The sequence below is a fragment of the Candoia aspera genome, chromosome 11 (assembly GCF_035149785.1).
Source record: "Candoia aspera isolate rCanAsp1 chromosome 11, rCanAsp1.hap2, whole genome shotgun sequence".
NCBI classification, from domain to species: Eukaryota; Metazoa; Chordata; class Lepidosauria; order Squamata; family Boidae; genus Candoia; species Candoia aspera.
Genome location: NC_086163.1, coordinates 2,607,542 through 2,629,567, shown reverse-complemented (window position 1 = coordinate 2,629,567; position 22,026 = coordinate 2,607,542). Strand labels below are relative to the sequence as shown.

At 42.9% G+C, this 22,026-nt stretch overlaps 1 protein-coding gene across 5 annotated transcripts in view; it reads left to right on the top strand.

Annotated features, from left to right (window-relative positions):
* Positions 1–22,026, top strand: part of CHST8 (carbohydrate sulfotransferase 8) — a 281,616-nt gene that overhangs the window by 104,228 nt on the left and 155,362 nt on the right. The gene's annotated exons all lie outside the window — the stretch shown is intronic.

Below are 22,026 nucleotides of genomic sequence, written 5' to 3'. Positions count from 1 at the left end.
AATTATTTTAACAGGCTGTCTCAGCTCAGGAACTTTGCTTCTGAGCCTCACTGGTCTTGCTGTCAGATCACTTCCCTCTGTTTTCTCCTTCCCCTCTTCCTTTGGTCCTTGAGAGGCCAGGAACTTCTCCCCTGGGGAACTGGAGATCCGTCTCTCTCCCTCTGCTTCCGTCTGAGTCTCAAAAGAGGTGGGCAAGGTGTCCTCCCTTTCCCCCTCTCATCTAGGAGAATCAGGGGTGGAATGACCATTTCCTGCTATCAAGAATTGGATGGGGGCACTTCCTTCTGTGCTACAACCTCTTTAGCAACTCTCCCCGCAGTCTTCTTTAGCTTCAGGCGCGGGTTGGGGGAGGAGGCTAGGCAGTTCCAGCTATCTGTCTTGATAGTGGTCCAACTATCCTCCCCAGGGCAATCCCCTTCCTACTCAGAATCTGAAGATGGGCAGGAGCTGGCAAATCAGGCAGCTTGAGTTTGTAGGGCTATTGCAGATGGACACAAACCACATGGATTCCATTAAATTGAAGGAAAAAAGTTCCTGACAGTAAGGTTGGTACAGCAGTGGAAATATGTAGTTTTGGATCATTTTCCTCAATAAATAAATGAACGAGTATAGTGCTTTTTATTCATTTGTTTAATTGGGTTCTCTTTATCTAGTTTTAGGACTTGTGTGGAGAACAGATCACATTTTAGGTCATATTTATGCAGAAATACTGAAAATCCCAAAGGGTTCAGAAATGTTTAAGCACCACTGTAAATAGAAGTTGCAGGTGAAAAGTGGTTAGATTGACCTCTGCAATTATAGGGAGCACATCCAGCGTTTTAGACAGTCGTGTAGAGGAAAGACATGGGGTAGGAATGTGGCCTGATATGTGGTACGTATCTAACAGCAGTGGGGGAGGCCTTCCTGATGATGGGGGTCAGACTTCATTTGTAATGAGCTTTTGTAAGATCCCGTTGTTCCTGAGAGGTTACAATGCTGTCTGGAGTTCCTAGAGAAACCTGGAGGTTTCTGGAATAGACATAAGGGGTTAGCCTGAAATGATACATGAATGAAGAATGAACTCAGCCACAAGCACAAGATCAGGCCAGCTGCCTTACTGGTCGTTTATATAGCAATGAAGGTATTGTTCCAAGGTGGCGTTTGTCCTCTGTTTCAAAACTGGATTGCGTGAGGTTGGCAGACAAAAGGTGGAGCTTGCCATCCAAGAGTTGAAAGAGAGCCTTCCAAAAACAGACCGTGAATTGAGTGACTCTGTCTGAGATCAGATTATTGGGCCAAAAAATGTGAATAAACAGATGGCTGAATAAACAGTCTTTGGAAGGGAGGAAGGTCACAACTGGGTATGAAATGAGCTGTTGTAGAACAAAGGTCCACCATGTCCAAAACGCTTCCAAGCCTTTGTCATTTGATCAGTAACAAAGTCCAAGGAAATTGTCCCAAGATCGCTGCAGGCAAGGAAAGGGATGAATCAGTCTAGTTGGCTTGATGGTTAAAGGACTGCTACAGGGATAAGTGTGGCAACAAGAAACCTAGGCTTTGACATCTATCCTAACTGAAGGCCACCAAAAGCCACAGAGCAGTGGTGGGTAGTTTTATGTAAGCTGGCTGGCTGGCTGTCGTGCCAGAGCTGCAAGACGTCCTCCTCCAGGGAAAGAGGAGCAGGCAGCCGGCCACTGGGCTGAGCTCTCCCCATTCCCGAGGTGAGGAGGAGGGTGAAGCGGAGGACTCGCGAAAGCCATGCATCCCGGCTGAGCATATGGCTCTGGCTTCTGCCAAATACAAATACGATCGGTCAGGAAAGGAGTCTCCCTTCTGAGCCCCAAACTATCATGGGGGGAAGGGGGGCAGTGTTCAGGGCATAGGGTGGAGGTGGGAAGGAGTTGCACAGAACAAAGTATTGAAAGTTACATGTCAGAGCAGTTCCATGAGGTACGGATGTAAGAGATGAGACGTTTAAGATGCATCGGACCCTTGACACCAGATATGCCCAAAACAAGATTCTCACAGAGGCTTTGCTAACTATATTAAAAGATAAAATAGATTAGGTTACAGAAAGCTTGGCAACCAAATACCTTCATTCTCAGAATGCAATTTAACTCTGAGTTCTCTAGGGCATAGCTTTCTTTATTCTTCTGATAACAATCTTTTGGTGGACCGAAGAGCTAGGTATCCATTTTCAAAATAATGTTCGGAACTTGCAGCCGTTTTCAACCCACCCTCTTCTTTCCCAGACAGTGAGAAGAGCAAAACAAGAAAAGAATTGTGCCCACCTGATTTGACACTGCATGAGCTTGCAAAGAGTCTGTAGGTGTTCCAGGTGCTTGTGATCAGTGAAGACTTTGATGGGGTGTGGAGCTGCTTCAAGGAGACAGTGCCAATTTTGGAAAGCATCTTTGACTGCTAACACCTCCTTGTTAATAAATCATACTTCTTTTCAGCAGGCAAGAGTTGTCTCCCGGGCAAGGGAATCAAATTGTCTCCCAGGACAGCAGCCGCCTGTAGAAACTTGGCTCAGAAGCAAAAGTAGATGTGTCCATGGGGATAACAAAGGCAGGTGTGAGATTCTGGATGATGGGGGAAGGGATGTGAAGTAAAAGTCGTAGTGAGAGTGTCGGGGAGGTTAATTCAAAAATCCAATAAAATCCAACCTGAGAGAACCATAGCTGCAGCAAAAAAAAAATGTATTTAACACTGAAAGTCAGAACAAACTACACATGCAGTGTTAGTTCATAGAGGGTAGAATTCGCAGAGAAGCCTATATATATACAGAAACCAGATATAAGGTGCTTAGGAAATGGCTTTCATTACATTCAGTTGGGGAAATCACATATTTAAGAAGAAACAAAATGTAACATGTTAACACATGCATAAATTAATCAAAGTCTATTCCAGCAGATATTCCTGGTGATCTTGGCAAAGTAGTCCCGTCTGGCATTTGCCACAGAGGGCAAATGTTTTGCTTATTTGTACAGTCTTTGTTTCTTATAGACCAAGGGAGGGGTAGCTAAAATCTTCACAGGAAGTTTTACATGGCAAAGGTAGCTCACGAAAATGGCTCTTACAAAGAGAAAGGATAGAAAATATTATACATAAAGATTTTATGAGGAGAAGATTTTTCTTTCACAAGAGAAAAGCCTGTTCTGTGTCAGAATCTCAGTTGAAGGGAACCCATTTGTAAGATGAATAAGAGGCTTGGTGCATATTGCAAAAGCAGGAATAAAATTATGGTAAATGTTGGCAAACTACAGAAAATGTTGTACATCCTTGAGCACGTGTGGGGGGAGTCAAGGCGAATGGATTCCACTTCAGCAGGATCCTTCTGAATGCATTTAAAGGAAATACAATTGCCAAAATAAGCCAAGACAACACACTTCCTCAGTTTAACATGTGAGTTATGTTGTTGGGAGTAACTAAAGTACAGTGTGAACCTATTTAGTGTGAGCAATTGGATCCTCAAAATAGATCAGCCAGTCATCCAGATAAACAATCCAATACATGATGATGATGATGATGATGATGCTATCCAATCATGTCCAATTCTTGGCAGTTCTATGGACCAGCTCTCTCCACTTTTTCCAGTCTTGTATAGCTTCTTTTAGTTGTTTAATGCTCTGGCTGGTGTCAACTTTGATGGTGTCTAGCTACTGTGCTTTTTGGTGGCCTTGTTTCCTTTTACTGCTGACCACTCCAAGCATAACTGCCTTTTCCAGTGAATTTGATCACATGACATGGCCAAAATAACTAAGGCGGAGTTTTGTGATTTTGCCCACCAGCGATATGTCTGGTTTTATATGCTCCAATATTAGCTTACTTGTCACCTTTCCTGACCAAGGAATGGGCAGGAGCCTTCTCCAATACCATAGCTCGAATGAGTCAATTTTCCTCCTGTCCAATTTTTTCATGGTCCAACACTCACAACCATAGGTAGCTATGGGAAACATGATAGTGTGGGCTAATCTGCATTTAGTTGCCAGGCTGACATCCTTGCTTTCCCATACTCAATTCATGCTCATCATTGCTGTGCGACCCAGTGCAATTCGATGTTCTATTTCTGGACTGCAGTTAAATATTCATGCCCATCTTTCATATGAATGAGGTTCTAGGCTCCTCTTGAGATCCATTTCAGTAAAAACAAAGTGTTTTTGGCAGCTGTTCTAAGAGCTCAGGTGAGAATAAAGAGATGATAATCCCTAATGGTTACAGAGTTTAGGTCTATATAATCCTGAAGTAAACTCAGACAGCTATCTTCCTCTTTATCAAAAAAGCTGGGGGCAAGTCTTTTGACAGTTATCAAAGTTATCAACTTCTCTTAAGCAGGCCAGTTGCTTCTCAGACATGGAATAGGGGCAGGAATCTGTTATCCAGGAATTGTGGGGTGGGGGAGATCTGTGGTTCCCCATCTTATTGGCATAATCTGAAAATTTAGCAGGTAAAACAGATAAGATGTCCTGTGCTGTGAAAATTGTGTGGAGGTACTTGAGGCCTCACGGAAGTGAGATTGATGTGACTGGGAATCAAAACAAAAGCTGTCTTGTCCCAGTGAACGTGTAGAATATGAGTCTAAATCCAAATTATACCTAAAACAAGCAGGAAACATGGGGGGAGCCTGATCTGTTACTTTGTTACTAAGAATCCTGATTGGTGCTTTTCTTTGTAGATTTTTTTTATTGTTGGTTTTTATGATATGCTTTTATTGTATACCGCCCAAAGTCACAGTCTGTGAGGTGGATGGCTATCTAAATATGACAGACAGACAGACTGACAGACATTATATTATAGATTTGTGATGATTGCAGATGGTGAGTAGAAATTATTTTGGCATCAAAAATAGGGTCAGAGTGGGAAAGAAACCATCTTCCTCACACAGTTTGACAGGATAAGTGTGTAAGGCATATTTTCAGGTAATTACGGAATATTTGATGTCTCTCCCCAGGCCTGTTTAAATCTGAAGAACAATGGCAAATTATTCATATGGATCATTGGCCATCTCGGCTTCACATGAATTCTGGTTCTCCACTTCTGAATTCTTTGAAGTTGGGACTAAGCCATTTCCTAAAAGGCCAATCTTACAAGATCTGTCAGCACGATGCCCACCTTCTGAGCAGGTGGCTTTTGTGCAGAAAAGTTAGATGTTCTACAATATAGACACAGACCACCAGTGCTGCTTTTCTTTAACGAACAGAGGACCCCGGCTAACTCCCAGCCAAGTGAGTTTTATATCTGAAACCTCTGATAAATGGGTAGAGGGAGGCAAGGAGGGAATGAAAAATAGTTGTGGCATCTCTGCCTTCGTCAGGTTCTTGGCAGCCAGCCTTACCAGAAGCAAGATTCTCACCAAGTCTTTTTAAATATGATTTATTAACAGGGAACAGAGCTGAGTTACAGAAATTTCCCTAATTGGATTACTTTCATTTTAGAACCTAAATTATTTTTCACATCTTAAGGCAGAGATTTCTTCAATTTCTTTCGAACACTTTTCTAATGCCCCTTCTCTGAATTGGCTGGCAGGCTGGCTGTTCCCCAAAGAACTGAGAAATGTGCAGGTGCCCGTTAATGTTTTCCCAAGCACCTCCTGAAGCATTATCATGCCATTCTGTCTGTTTTTCTGGAATTCCTCCAACTTTCCATCTATTCCCAAGCAGAGTTGGCTTAATATTTCCAGAGTCTCTGGGGTGCCCTAGTGAATGAGTTCATCTCTTATTTAACCAGATAGATAAACTAGTTGATTAAGCCTAGCTCATTTCAGCCCTCATTCTGGGCTAACAATTGAAAGACGGCCACATGCATGCATACTCATTGTTTACCTTCTTGTAAGCGCCAGGTCTCATGGCTGGCTATCACTCATTTTGCAGTGATCACCAGTTGCTGCTTTCAGCGCTTGCTATAAAGTTAGCATAATTGTTCATGTCTGGGCTATACTGCTGCAGAAGAGAAGTCACCCATTTTGCAGCTCCTCTGGTCAAAAGAGCAATTATAAATCTTACCCAGGAGCAATCTGTGGTAAATCCTATATGCTTTAAAGAGAAGTATTATTCATACCCAGTGTGAAGGTCATAAATTTTCCAGGTTGCCCCCTGTATTTCAAAGAGGCAGGAGACTGTCGCTGGAGAACTGCAGTTGCTGTAACAGCGGCCGCTACTGCAGCTGGGGCCGGTGGGTCTTTCGCTGGGAGAGGCACCAGACTGACTGGCAGGGGAGCGTTCTTGCCATCCCACAGGGCCTTTCCAACGATTGTCATTGAATGGCAATTGTTAGTGGAACGGATGGAAAATGTGGTTAAATACATATCTACTGTCCTAAAAGCAGCCCCCAGGACTTCATTCAAGGATCAGGGGGGATGTCCAGGCCAAAACAAATGTTTTGTATTTGCTCTAGAAAGGAATGTGAGAAAGACGTGGCAGCAGAACTAAAAATCCATTTAGGAAAAGAATAGGGCAGTACTGATGCTACCACAAGGATAAAGCCATCTCATGCAGCTTGCAAAAAATGTTGCCTACCCTCCCAAAATCAGGGGCCCACCCCTCCGCCGCCTGCTCCCAGGAACTTGGGCACATATTGACAGCCTGGCATTCTGAAGAGAGACTTCCCAGCTCAGCTTTTGCCCAAAGCCCTTGTTCTGTGCTTGCCGTGCAATGGCTGCCATCCTGGAATCTGCAAATATCAAGAGCTTGGTCAGCAATCTAATTCATAACAGCAGGCAGAGACGTGCAGAACTGTAGACATCTGACTTATTAATCATCTGTCTTATTAATTCAGTATTCTCAATGTCTTTTATTTCCCTAAGAAATTTATCTGCTGTGGTTTGAGCTAGAGCTAAGTATGTTTCTTAAAAAAAACAACAGAGACATAGACCAGCCTTTGTTAAATGTTTTAATCGTTTGACCATCCATGTAAGTTATTAGGGAAAATGTAGCCATTAACTGTATGGGAAAATTGCTGTTTACTCTGTGGAAAAGGTAACTACGGCTGTTGTCCAGTTCTTTACTCTTCTTTCTCATATTTCATGCCCCCCTTTTTCCCTTTGATGTGCGGCTTTTGGAAATAGTAATACAGAGAAAAGGGAGGTTATAAATGAGCTCCTGCCTCAGATTTACACATCAAATACATCATCTGCTAATTTCTTCATATTCAGAAGAGGGGAGGGGGTGTTGCTTGTCGTTTCCAGAGTTATGTGCATAGATTTTTCCATTCTTCTTGGTCTGCTTTTGAGTGCCTATCTTATTGCTTGCTTATTCAAGAAGAGTAGACGTACCAGTTGCTGATGGTACAATAAACTCAGTCAATGGGCAGAATCAAGGATCTTTTCTATTTAATCAAGGATGTACCCAGAGGCCAAATATCTTTTGGGGGAATGGGTTCAGGAACACCCAATACCTATCTAAATTATGTAATTTAGAGTCTGTCTTTTGGGTGTTTATTAACTGATTCTTTTTTAATTGTTTCTGTTCTTTAAAATGCAGACCCTCCAGAGTCATTTGGAGTCAGGCAGCCTCTAAAGTGATTGATTGATTGATTGATTGATTGATTGATTGATTGATTGATTGGATGAATGAATGAATGAATGAATGAATGAATGAATGAATGAATATTCTGCATATTAGGTTTTGTGGGTCATGAGAAAAAGCCCTTATTTTAATTAAGGAATTCTATTATTTACATTTTTGAATTCATACCACAGCCCACTTAAGGTCTTTCCTATGCTGTCTACCTTGTTCCTTGTTGCCATTTTTGCTTTCTATAGCATTCACTCCGAAGAAGAGACCTACAAAGCCTGCCAGCTAATTTGAATCTTCTGAGTCGGCAGTAGATCTTGTTCCCTCTATCCCTGGGTAAATATCCAGGTTATTATGGTGTCTTGATATTCTGACCAGCTGCCCTTCTCTTTCCAAGAAGCAGAAGGGACTCTAGAACTAGTTTTTGAGAGAAGGAAGCCCACATCTTTTTGTCATTCGGACAACAATTCCTAGGCCAACTGCATAAAAGCACCCTCTCTCTTCTAGAGAAGGCTCTGGATGTGGTAAGTGTGTACGTGTCTCCTCAAGCATAACTCCCCCCCCCCCACTCCTCAAGCATAACTTCTCTTTCCTCACAGTAACTGAATTGCAGCCTGGGCCAGATCCTTCTAGATCTTTGGGCCCAGGAAAAGTGTAGCCTCTACACTTGGCTTTGAATGTATCTCAGCCATCTCCAGATAGAGGGAATGATGCTTCCCAGGACAACCATTTATACATTGCTGAAACAAAGTGCAGCACTCCCGAAGAAGGCAAACTATAGCAGAGGTTTGTAATGTAATATGCATTACGTTACTGTATTTTTTTTAAAATAGAAAAACAAAACACATCTGACCATACTGTAGAGGAGTATGAAGATAAACTTGAAGAAGGAACGCAAGAGTAGTTAAAGAAAGATCAGCTTATCCCTGGGAAAGAAGAGAAGGTGAGAAAGAAACTCAAGATAACCCTGCCTTGATTCTCTCTGGTATAAGTGGGGGCAGAGGGAAACTCTGGTAGGCTTTCAAGATCCCCTTGTACCCTACAACAGTAAAGTGGCATTTCTGTAATCCTTGTGGTATCTGTCTCCTTGCCTGGGCCTACTTTTAAGGGCCGACTGTGATTAGGTCCTCCCTTTGCCACGTGCTCAAGCCCCTTTCTGGACATTTTCTCGCTATTGAGAAGCATCTTTCAAGGTCACTATTCTCGTTCTCTATGTGTTTTGTCTAACTTTTGAGAAACCAGGATAGGGGATACATTCAGATTAACGCTGTGCCAAAATTTCTCAAACATTTATTTCCCCTTTGAAAGAGGCTTCCATTTTTCTCTTATTCTCAGAATGCCTGAGAGTTGCTCCTAATCAATTAATCATCCATCCACCAATTTTATCTCAGTCTTTGAGCAGCATGAAGTCCAGCACCATTCAGAGTAAATTATATAACAATAATTCTTATAACACAGAAACATGCTATAATTGTAATGGTATGTGGGAATGACCTTGGGAAACAGGGTAATGAGATGCAGCCAAGGGAACAGTCAGATAGAAGGCAGCTGAGCCCACAGCAGGAATGCAGGCAGGGCAAGAGGCTCAGGAGAGACCCTCCTCAGGTTGTGGGCTAAAAGGGGATAGGGAAGAGAAGTACTTTCAGACTTGCAAGATTCTGTTAATGTAACCTTGCAATAAAGTAAAATTAGCTCATCTGGTCGTGATGCATTAACTAATGTGGGAATAGGAGTCTTTTCCTAATTTAAGGTAGCAGGTGAGGCTACTGTGGGACCATTTTGTGTTTCCCAGCTTTCCTGAGCCAGAGTTTTCTTGCCTGAGAACCCATTTTTCTGCATGACAACCAGACACACTAAAAATAGTCCGGTCCCCCCCCCATCCCAGCAGACCTTTGGACTGTCTGCCTCCCTCCTTTGCACACAGGGCCTCATTAACAGGATGGAGGTCAGGCATCTTTCATTCAGGAAGGAAAGAAGCCGAACTGTTCACTGATATTACAGTTCTTTGAATTTGGCAGGTGCTGCTTGGAAACTGTCTTCTAAGCCTCGGTAACTGTGAATACCAGAATGCTAAGCAGATCGATAAGAGCTCAGACCCCAGCCCAAGAGGAATAATAAAAAAGGGTGTTCAGGATTAATTGAGTCCTGTGATGGACAACAAATCATTGCCCATGCAGTGTTCAGCATACAGTAAGAAAAGCCCATCTTTGTTTTCAGGCTGTGGTGGATCAAAAACGTCTCTCTGTGTTTCCATTTGTTCTCAGACTTTAGCTGTTCCTGAGATACACAGAGCTGAAACAAATGTCTCCCTCAGTTCCTCCTTGTGAAGAGGAATTATCTCCAAATATATCACAATGTTCAAATATTAGGGCACAGTCCTTTGTTCTCTGGGACAAAGCTTTAGGCCTGATCACTTCTCCCCTTCCGAGAGAGGAGGCAGTTCTCTGATCTTCACGAGAGAATGTGGACTCGCCTGCCTGTCTGCCAGCCTATGGACCAACTTTTCCTAAGTTTGGGAAGCCTCAGTCCTGGGAGGTTTTAGAAGGAGATGGGGTCACCCTTCAGTCGGGGCTGGGAACTGGCTGCACCCCAAGGCCCGCTCAACTCTTCTCCTCCGCCACACTGAAGCGGAGTTGATAGTGCAGAGCAAGAGGGATTTGGGGCTATAATGGTAGAGAATGTTTTTTCCTTCTCCCACCTGACTGATCTAAGGCTGACAGGGCTCCGGGATCCCTGAGTGGTCAGGCAGAAGCACGGCCACTCAGGAACCAAATGTTTGTAAACCATTTTCCATTCTTGAGGGTTAGCGTGTGATAATTGACACATCAGAGGATAAAATGCTCATATGCTGACTAGCTGGTTTCTCTAAAGCTTGGATTATATATTATGTAATATATATAATTATATATTATAAGCAAAAGTGGACATTATTGCTGTTGTTCCCACTTCCAAGATTTTCCTGTGGAAGCCAGCATTTCTGCCCTTTTGAAATTTGTCAGGTTCCCCTAAGACTGGCTTGAACTAGTCTATGGCTCCTTAGAGATTTGAACGACGTGGCTAGGGAGGAAATCTTTAGAGTAACTCAAGGACAGCAGTCATTATATAAAAAGTTAACAGTCACCAAGCAGTTTCATGCTGCTGCTAGAATCCTGATCTTCTCCTAGTTCAGCTCCAGCACCTTTTTTTCCTGGGCCTCCCTCTGTGGGACAGAATTCTTGCTTTCCACTTCTCAGAGATTAGCAGTTTCATGCTTATATGCTCTGCATCCGTGCTCTGAAAATCTTTTGCCATTAATGAAATCCTGACAAAAATATTTTGTCAGTTTGGGAGGAAAATGCAATTACTTAACAAAGCAGCAGGGCAGCTTCTTTCCTTCTTTTTCTCCTCAGACCATGCAAAAGCTGCCAAACGTTCTTGACGTGTCTGTGGAATCACAGGAGACCCAGAATGGAGGAACGGGTCCATGCTGCAATTCTGTATTTATATATTTACGTATTGCTCTGCCACAGTGCAGAGGCTCTTGGCGGCTGGTAGATCGTCTGTCACATTCAGCTTTTCATTCCAGTGTTCAAGTACTGCACTCCTCCTTTCAGCAACATTATTAATTACTTATAGACCAGGTAAATGTATTCACATGTGTAGCCTGTGATCCCATCGCCAAAGTTCTGTGGCTTCCCAGAATAATTATAGGCAGGAAATCCACATTTCCTTAGGCAAATCCAGAGCAACCGGGACTTTTTCTCCCAGAGTCTGTCCCCTGCTTCCCTTTCAAGGGAGGAAGTTCAAATGGGCAGCAGTGCTCTGGAGGGAACTCACTGCACTCTGAGATGGGCAGCTCGCATTTCCTTGCAGCGCTCAGGCTGCAGACAAGCAAGGGCACCCTGAGCCCAGCATGGCAAGAGTGTCCTAGAGAGCAGCGCTAGATGCTGTAGAAGAGCCAAGTGTTGTAGGCCGGCCCTGCAGAGTAGAACGATACAGCTGCGCAGTGACTGGGTAAGAGGCGGGTTTTCAGTAATGTCCTTCTTTCACATTCTGCTTTTTCATTTTGTCTAGAATGCTATATTCCAAGGTGCATATTTTCCAAGGTAACGTTCTGCTTGCATTGTGTGAATACATTTCTGTTTTTATCTTGCTTATGGATGTATTTCCCTATGTTGTTACTTCCTTGCCAGACACACCTCTGCTAGCTGTCCTTTCTTCCTTCTAGAAAGGGAAGCCGGTCAGGGATCACAGATTGGGCAGGATGGTATCCTAACACTGCAGAGCTGCCTGATAACATTGACAAGCAGAAGGGCAAGCCATTTTAATGGAGCAGCACTTCTGCATTACCGTATTAAAAATGTTTGCAGGGAAAGGAGCAGAAACCACATCGGTTCCCAGGCCTAATCCATGATTATTGAATAAGCATGGAGTAGGAAGTGTGCCTTTTCCTCTGCAGCCCCTGCCCTCTGGAACATTCTCCCTCCAGAGATTAGGGTGGCCCCAACCCTGTTGGCCTTCCGTAAGGCTTTGGAACCCTGGTTTATGTGCCTGGGCCTGGGGCTCCGAGTGTGTTAAGGGCCCTGTTTCCTGGTTATATTGATATTTATGCTTATAATTTTCTTGGCACATATATATATTTGTTTTTGTAATTGGTTTTAATTGATTTTATGATTGTTCGCTACCCAAAGTCCCTTGTCTGAGATGGGCGGCCACAAAAACCAACCAACCAACCAACCGAATAAATAAATAAATGTCCATAACACTAGAAACAAGTTGCTGCTCTGAATTCTGCAGACAGTCATGGCCTAAAAGTTGTGCTCTTTAATCTGAAAGAAGTTTTTGATTTGTAGATACATGTGTCCTGCTAGGGTTACTCCGTTAGAGCCACAGTGGGGAATTTCCGGGTCTCAGGGTTGTTGTCTCTCTCTCTCCCCTCCCTCCCCTCTAGAGGCTGTTTTTGGAGCATCCTCATCTCTCCCTGCCAGGCTCCCTGACTGGCCATGCTGCAGTTCGGGGAAAAAGGTTTGGCAAGAGTCCTCTGCCCCTCTTGCTCTTTAATGTTCCCCTTGGAGAAGTGGGTAATGCATGGGCAGTGACATCATCATGTCATGCAAGTGGATGGTGTCGAGGTTTTCCAACTTTCTGGGTTATTGGGCTGTATTATTTGCTTCACTTAGCGAGAAACTGCCCAACCACTTTACTCTAGTATGTGTACAAACCCAGCCAGTGTAATTATTTTATGGTTCAGTGTGTTGTGCAAACTCAGAAAGCCAGAGAAATGGCTCCATGAACAATTGGGCATATGTTCAAGAAGGACAGCCTTAAATGTCTATTATTTCCTTCGTTTTCTGCTGGAAATCAGGGAGCAAATGTGCTATTGTGATTGGTTAATTGGCCATCCCATGTCCATGGTGTCATCCAGTGGGCTCTGGAGCTGTAAAATGGGAGTTGGGGGTGATCCTGCAGCTCATCATTTTCAAAAGTGGTGGTCAGCGTTAATTCTGCTTGGATAGAGTTCCAAGTGCTCAGTCATTGTCTGAAATTCTTCTCTGCTCTGCTTGGGAATTTCAGAAGTGTTCTTGCAACACTGCCCAGCTCTCCTTTTGCAAATCGAAAGTCGTTTTCGGTCATGTATGTTTGATAAATAAATAGGGTTTGTGGACTGGATGGGTAAAGCTGTGTCATGCAACATTAAACAGTTATCAGATTGGGGATGGAAAACATTCAATTTCTCTTTGGGGCCTGCCTTGCCATGAGACAAAGGGAGGCAGGAGCCCACCTGGCGTTGGTTTTCAGTCTTGGGAAAAGCAAATTATTAACTGAATGTGCCTTCTTGTATTTTAATGCTGGGTGAGGTGGGGGGTTGAAGGAGGAGGCTTGTACATGAATATGAAAGAGATGAGGATAATTGGCCTCTGGTGCCCAAATAATTCTCCTTGCCTTGGATTCACTTGGCATTTGGAGGCACTATGGCCAGAAAAAGACCCTTGCCCATTGCATTTCCTGATTGAGTTGAATACCTAGAACCGAAGACATCCGAGGGTGAAAAACTCCTTATTTCTGTTTGCAGAGCTGGACAATTGCAGACCCATGGAGTAGCAGAAAATTGCTGTATAGTTCCTGTGAAAGCCTTAAAATAGTTTTAGTTTTTGAAAACTGGAGGGGAGGAACCCCTCCAAAATCCAGCAGAAAGCAAATCATCCCTCTTTCCATGTAGTTGACAGGTTCCCCTTTTGCATCACTACTCTGTCCACTGTAGCTCTCCCCCACACCCTGCCCCCAATCCAGTGCATTTTCTGGCCCAGCTCTACGTTGGGGATTGGTGGGGGGCAGATTGCAGTGTGAGCGTACTTGAAAAGGAAACTAACAAAAGAAAACTCCCTTGTTTTGGCATAACCAGAATGGGTCCTTGGGGTGATCTAAGAGCTATTTTCACCCAGCCAAAAGTCCGCTACTCAGAGACCAGTGACTAAGTCATGCCACTCCAGGGGTAATATTATCCCCAAATGGAAATGTATTGAGAATAAATTTGAAACATGCTATAATCCAACCTGGAGTGTCCCCAGTTGCAGGCTGCACACACCCAACACACGAGACTAGGGCAACATGGGGGTTGGGGACTTCGTGGTTCAACATGTTGTGGGAATCCAGTATCTTAGCAACTTGGGTGAAGCCATCATAGATGTGTTGGTTTGAGCATAACCAAAGGGTGAGGCTCTAATCCCACGGTTATGGCTGCCATCTTGACTGTTCTACCTCTTCCGTGCAGACACTCCTGGCATGTTGGGTGCACCCAGAACATTTTGTGACTGGCTTTGCACTTTGTGCAAAGTTTTCTATGTAGGAGTAGCCCTTGGGCTGAGAAAGAGGGTCTAGTGAGATCTCTCTGCACATCCCCTGACTTTTCGCTTAGTTTTAAGAGCAGAAGTGGAACCTGGCAAAACTTCATCAGTTTTCTCCCAAGGGGAGGGCTTCACGTTGGTGTCCGTATTGCAGAAAAGCTGATCCATGTTCTTGCAGAGACAACTCTTTGCAGGAGGGAAGAAAGAATCTGGCTCCTTTTCTTATTTTCCCTTTTTCTTTCTTTTTTTCAGTAGGGAAAAGCAAAAAGGAAGGGTGAGTATTTTATCTGTCACCAGGCCATAAACAAAGAAATATGAACCTCTACCAGTTACATTGCATAGATGGTATTTATTTTTAAATTATTTACTTCCCTTTAGTCGAAGAGGGACGCGGTGGCGCTGCGGGTTAAACCGCTGAGCTGTCAATCGGAAGGTCGGCGGTTCGAAACCGCGCGGCGGGGTGAGCTCCCGTTGCTCGTCCCAGCTCCTGCACACCAAGCAGTTCGAAAACATGCAAATGTGAGTAGATTAATTGGTACCGCTTCGGCGGGAAGGTAACGGCGTTCCGTGAGTCATGCTGGCCACATGACCCGGAAGTGTCCTATGGACAACGCCGGCTCCAAGGCTTTGAAACGGAGATGAGCACCGCCCCCTAGAGTCGGACACGACTGGACTTTACGTCAAGGGAAACCTTTACCTTTACCTTAGTCGAAGGCTGAAAGGCTGCTCTCATACAGTGGAGGGGATGCTGGTTACCTCCTTAGTTGCCAGAAGAACGATGGGATATACACCTAACAAAATAAACGAACATCCTTCCCTCAGTCCTGGCTCTCACAACCTGGGTCAGGTTAGAAAATCACAGCCTTAACACTTGGGTGATACATCCCACTTGTTTGACACCATTGCCGTGCTTGCTGTAAGCGTCACTTCTAAAAATATTAATTGTGCCCCCCCTCAAGGTTGCTCACCCATCCATAAACAAAACCTCCCGGGCCTGATGGTCCCATGTCTGTGGCCTCAGGTCTCTCTCCAAAGAGAACTGTCTGAGGAAGGGGAGCTGGAAGCCTTTAAGAACATTTTTGGAAAATACATCACTCCAGTGAGCTACTGATTGTTCAGGGCCTTCTGGAAAGCATCTCTGAAATCATTCCCTCTTTTGAGTGGGGGGACAGGGGATGTTTCTGCTGTAGGACTGATTTTTGTACTTTTTTTCTGCTTTGCTGCTTCTAATTTGTTCTCTCCCTTCAAGTTGTCCTGCCCCAGAATGGTGGAATATTTTCTAAAACCCAGTGTTTTATAACATTGAAATCAATAATATGCCTGCTTATGTTTGTGGAGCAGTGGATGAGAATCCCATCTGGTAAAGGAGAGACTTGCATCTGGCTTTCCCCAGGGTAACACCACTCTAAGCCACAGAGTTGTCTTTCTCTCCCCCCCCCCCAAAAAAGTGGGGGGGTTAGGGAGAGCATTTGCAGAGAACTAAGAAGGTCTCTTTTGTCTGGGTGGCTGCATATTTTTGGCATCAACACAGAGCCTTTGAAATTCCTTAATGTAATCAAAGACACTTATTTCTTCTACAGCTCTCCAACTCTGGTTTGTCTATAAAGCCACAGTGGTCTCAGCCCACTGACATGCAGAGCCATTGCTGGAGCTGTGCCTAACCTCTGAAAATGTCCAAATGCACAAATATTCAGTTCTGAGATTCCATGTGATTGAATAGTTAGACTGAATTGCACGCCTTTCCAAACTGATTTGGAAGATTGAATTAAATCCAACCGGCACAATTTTCGGAATCAGTTTGACTCATCAGACTGAATTGACATCCAAATGGAATCAGTGATTAAAAACGGATCAGATCTGATCTCTGTCACACTAATTAGTTTCCTCCCCTTCCCCTTTCCTTCTTCTTACTGCCTAATGACATGCCTGGTTCTCCCCACACCCCCACTCCATGGAGAGGACTCTGCTTGGATGGATCCTTCTGGAGCCTCACTGGATCAGGCCTTTTTTTTCTTTTTGCATGAGAATGTTCAGGCCTGATCCCATTACTCTGAAAAGCAGCAAGGCTCATTAATTCTTTTTTCCTTTAAGTGATGGAGTTTGATATAAAATCGACAGATAGCGTTGTTCCAGGAACTCTGGGTTCTTAGCCTGGTGTGCCCACACCCAACCAGAACACACAAGACGTAGAGATCTTTTCCAAGTTTATTCCGTACAGAAGAAGAGGATGCTTGGGAATGGTTTCGCAAATCAAGTGTGCGTGCTTGCCTTCAGCAGCATCATTTACACATTAGCACACGAGAAGGTGGTAAAATCTAATTGGTACACATTATCAGTCCTGCCTACTCTAGGTGGGCACAGGAAATTCCTTATTTGGTCTTAGTGTTTCTTACTATACAAAGTAAGGTGGGACAAAACAAGAAGCATTTCAAAACAAGTCAGGCAAGGTTTTCCATTAGAAAGACAATCAGCTTCTGCCAAGTAAATCAGCAGAACAAGGCAAGATGGGTAGTGTTTGTTCTGTGGTCTGTGGTAACCAGGAGGCGGATGAATCCCTCCCCTTCGTAGAAGCAGGGTCGGTCATTCAGATGCAGATGCGAGGACAATGTAACAGTTGTTTAAACAAGGCAAGACTGGTCATGCTGGTCATCAACAAAACGGTCAGGTCTTTGTGCAATCTTTCCAAGCATCAGGAAGCAATAAATTGGGCAATCCAGCTGGATTTATGGCCTGCAAGTGACCTTTCCTGCCTTTTCCAAAAGGATGGGGAGGTAATACAAATCTATAAAATACAGGTATGAAGTTGGGTACAAACGTACAAATATAAAATGACTGGGTTTTTTTTTAATCATATGGCATAGCAATTCGGTGTTCATGCTGCTTTTTTCTTGCTGGGAAATCCTTGTGAGGTCCAGCAGCCGGATGTGTAGACTATTTAGCCATGACAAGTCACGCTGCCCGGGGTGCACCACGAGGAGGCTGGTCTACATCGCACCGAGTTGGGCTGAGAGGGAGGGACTGGCCCAAGGTCGCCCAGCCGGCTTTCAGGCCTAAGGCGGAACTAGAACCCACGGCCTCCCAGTTTCTAGCTTGATGCCGTAACCACCACACCAAACTGGCTCTGCAATGACTGATTAATAATACAAAATACAAATATAAAAGACTGAGAAATACAAAATGACTGAACGCTAGCTCATCAATAGGAGGCAGTTTTCTCTAGCAACTTAGAACAAGTTGCAGAGAATGCAGCGTGATACAAAGCGATCCAAAAATATTGGAAAGCATTGTCAAATCAGGAACTTAGAATTTTTTTTAAAAAATCTTCTCAAATTGTTCAAATTTGGGGTCCCCCCCCCCAAGGGACAGCAAGGGGAGCAAGAGGGCTGCAGTGGACCCGCTTTCAGGTGTGCAGATGGGCATAATACCGTTGGAGGCCCTGCCTCTGACAGTGCTGCAGAGAAAAGTCCTTCTGCCTTTTGATCTCCCTTTTGGATGAGAGGCAGTGGGGCTGAGAAAGGTGGGTGCTCTACAGTTCTCTCCAGGGAGCTGTTTTGTGCTGGCGGGGGGACCCAGCATGCCTCTCCCTGGGGCCCTTTGGCAATGAGAAGCCTCACGTCTGGCACTTCCCAGGCGTAGCCAGATACAGGCTGCAGAGGCCCGGGAATCCATTTTGACAAATCAACCAAGTTGGCTGCTCCCCTCCTGGAAGGGTGGGTGTATGCGGCTTTAAAGGGGTGCTTTGCAGAAACTGTTGCTGAAGTGAAAGTGAAAGAAAGCTTGCTTATGACCTTTCTCAAAAAGGTGAAATTCTCCTGGGTGGAATACCTTCCCCCTGAGATCTGGTAGGCCCCTTTCCTCAGGGCCTTCCAAAAGGTTGCAGAGCTCTTGTCACCATTCAAGGAGATCCCTGACCTTGGGAAATGTTGGGAGAATTTCTCCTCCTCTTGGAGAAATGCAAGGACATTCTCCATCCTGTCTCTCTGCCCCCACGTTTGGTGGCGAATTTCAAGAGGCCATTTGCTCCCTGCTCTGCTCTAGGAGAGATTTTGCAAATTGTTGCCCCCTTTCCTCTGAGATGGCAGACGCTCCATGAGAAGAACATGGAAGAACATACATGGAAGAACACAATCAAAAGGGAGCATCTCGTTTCAGCTGGTATAGAAATTGTTCCTGCTCTACAGAGGCTGAACAAGTTGATTGCCTCATCAACAAAACTGCATACGATTCAAAAGACTAGAAGAATGCTATAGAAACCAAGAATTTTGGATCCAAATGAATTTATAAATGTGTAACAACTTACATGAGAATCAAATAGTTCCACAATACAAAACTTGATGACAATAATAAGAAATCTCTCTGATCTGCAGTAAGATGCCTTAGCTTGTGCAGTTAGAGAACTAAAAAAAAAGTCTGTCTCTCTTTACAAAATAACTACTTTCCAAATGTGTTTGTAACCTCATCAGGACAGAATCCATAACAAATAATCCTACTGATGTACATGTTTAGGTACAAGCATTATGAGAAGTATAAATGAAAAATTGTAAGCTTAGATTCCTCTTCATTCACAATCCTGTAACAGAAAACATCCATTTTCTTTTAGATAGTATTACAACTATTTAGATTTTTCTTTACTTTGAAAATGACACCATGATCTCCCTCTTTTCTTTATTCTGTCCTCAGTTGCCAAGCAGTTGAAAGTTTATTCTGGTTTCTCTAATGTTTTATAGCACTTCCCCTAGCTCTTAAATGGTGAACATAGAGTTACTGTGCTCAGAAATTATCCCAAAAAATCTAAGCACCTTACAGCATTGAGCCTCACTGTTTAGATGAATCCAAATGCTTTCGTTCATCACACCGCATCGGTCTATGTTCTGCGAATACATTTCTTCTTAGTCTCTCCCATGTTAAACCCTGAAAATTTCTTTATGAGAGCGTTCTATATTTATAGTTTGGGGATCAATGTCCTTTAACGTTTCATATACTCCATAACAATCTTTCAGGCCTTTGATTCCGAGAGTCTACAGCTAACTAGTAACTTAACAACTGAGATAACCAAAGATATCTGACCTCTTCTTAGATCACAGGCAATGTTTGACAGCAGCACATACTGTATGCAAGTAAATTGATTTGGCATTTCTACCCATTTCCATGATAAGGAGATGCCAATCTAACCTATACATTCCGTATCCACATGCTGGAAAGATTCATGTTCAATTCTTTGAAAATCACGGTGGCCAAGTATGCCTGTAAAATGAGAAAGAATGAATGAAACAAGATAAACATTTCTTATGAGTCTGGAGGCAGTTCCTAAGGGTACCACAGGTGGCAAAAATTGATCCTGGACTGCATAAAGGCTGCTCTCTTGGGGTGATAATCAGCAATTAGAAAGTCACATTTTTTCAGCATGCGATGTGAGCAGGTGATGGATTAAGAAAAACCAACTATCCTTTGCAAGATTAGTAGAATCAGAAGGAAAGGAAGAGTGGCATCTAATTAACTCCAATGGGATGAAAGGTGAGGCATGGTGGATGCTTAGTGTATCTCACAGTATTCAGAACTATTACTATATTTTTGTTCTTCTATATCCAAGTTGCCGTAGCATCCACAACAAACCATGGTTATGCCAAAATGATGAAATGAGTGGTGACATTTACACACAAATGCAGCCATTATATCTTTGCATTTTGAGGTCTGGTGCAAGTATATATTGTGTGATACTGTTGTCACACATGTTGTGTCCTTTGACAGCCTCACTTCCCATGCCCCACCCCCGCAGACATCCACGTCAAGCTGTTAACCCCAAATCCCAATACTATTATCCTAAACCAGAAACTAGTTATTCTGAGCAACTATCCATTGGGATATTGGAATAAGTGATGGTCAAACTTTTCTGAGCTGGGTTTGGAAACTTAGTGTGTGATGAGACCCATGCCTCAGATAGTGTTATGAGTAAGTCAAGTCTGTCTTTGTTTGGATATAGAACTTTATTATTTTTTTTCAAAGTATAATTAAGATACAAAAAAGGAAGTATAGAATGGATAGAAAACAGAAGTAAAGAAAAAAGAAAAAACTATAGAAGAACAATAGAAAGAAAACACAAATGGAAAGTGACTTCCAACTTTCTCCAATACAGTTATAGATAAATTTACAAATCTAGTCTCTTACCATTAATTAAACTATCATAATATTATTTCTATTAAAACAAACCATTTAATCACTAAAACCCAAAGTCAAAACTTCATTTTTTCCTATTACAAGCAAGTACTCTAAAAGTGGTTGCCAAGTAGATATAAATCCAGAAACAGAGTGTTCTCTTATTAGTACTGTTAATTTAGCCATTTGAGCCAAGTCCATTAATTTAACAATCCAGTTTTTAACCATGGGTATTTGTGGATCTTTCCATCATTGTGCATATAAAACTCTTGCAGCTGTAATAATGTATAACAGCAAAACTCCATGTTGTTTCTCTGACTCCTTTTCCATCAACCCCAGAAGAAACAGTTCTGGGTTTTTTTGTATATTTACTTTAAGAATCTTTTGAATAGTAATACGTATTTGGTCCCAGGATTTTTTAGTCTTCTCACAAGTCCACCAAAGATGATAAAAGGTTCCTTCACCCTGTAAACATTTCCAACAGATGTTAGTTACACCATTTTGACAACTTATCAGGAGTTAAATACCAATGGTACATCATCTTACAAAAATTTTATTTCAGGTTATAATTCAGTGTAAATTTCAAACCTTTGGTCCACGTATTTTCCCATTAGTCCAGCATGATATTATATCCAAAATTCTTAGCCCATTTAATCATACAGTCCTTGATGTGCTCATTGTCCATATTCATCTGTAACAAGTCAAGTCTGTCTTCAGGTTGTGGTAAAAAAAGTCAAGTTGGCACCCACAAAGGTCTGATTGAATCTCTGCCCATTTAAAAAAAAAACAAGACACCGCTTTGATCACATTGTTGTGGCCACACCCTGCAGACACCCTGTGGTAAGTTCTTGAAGCTTTTTCCAAATTTATTCAGAACATTACTTGATCACACACTGAGTCACAGTTTGCATATCCATGATTTATTGAATAAAGTATAATTGTACTTGCACACCTAATGCTGAGCCATCAAACATGGTTTACAGTCCAGTAGTCTGGCTCATACAACACAATTTAGTTTGGGTTTGAATGGTCCGTGAAGCAGGTCACTGAGCTGTTGAGATTAGTCTCTCAACATGGGCTTCACCTGAATGAAACCCTGGACTGTTAGCCTCTCTCAGCCCCTTTCTGGATGAAGAGCACAATCTAAATGATGGTGGATATAAACATGGGAGGGAAAGAAATGCTAAATGCATTAAAAGAGAAGGATTAACTATACTTCTCTTTTGTAAATTAATTACCAAGAGATTAAAAGTATGGCTGTGTATTCATCTGAAAAACAAATGTGAGCTATTCAAATGCGCCTCCATTAATTATACATCCACTGAAAAAGAAGAATGAAAATAATTAAAATGAAAGCAAAATGAAAGAACATGTACCACTAAAAGTGGAAATTAAAAATGAGAGGAAAATGATTTTTCCATGATACATCTCCATAGTTAAAACGTATGCTCTATAGCTGTGAAGAGATGTGGTTTACTGTTACAGAAAATCTAAGTGTGTCAAATGATCTAGGCATGCACAGGATTAGATTTCAAGTTTTGTTTCTATTTATCCAT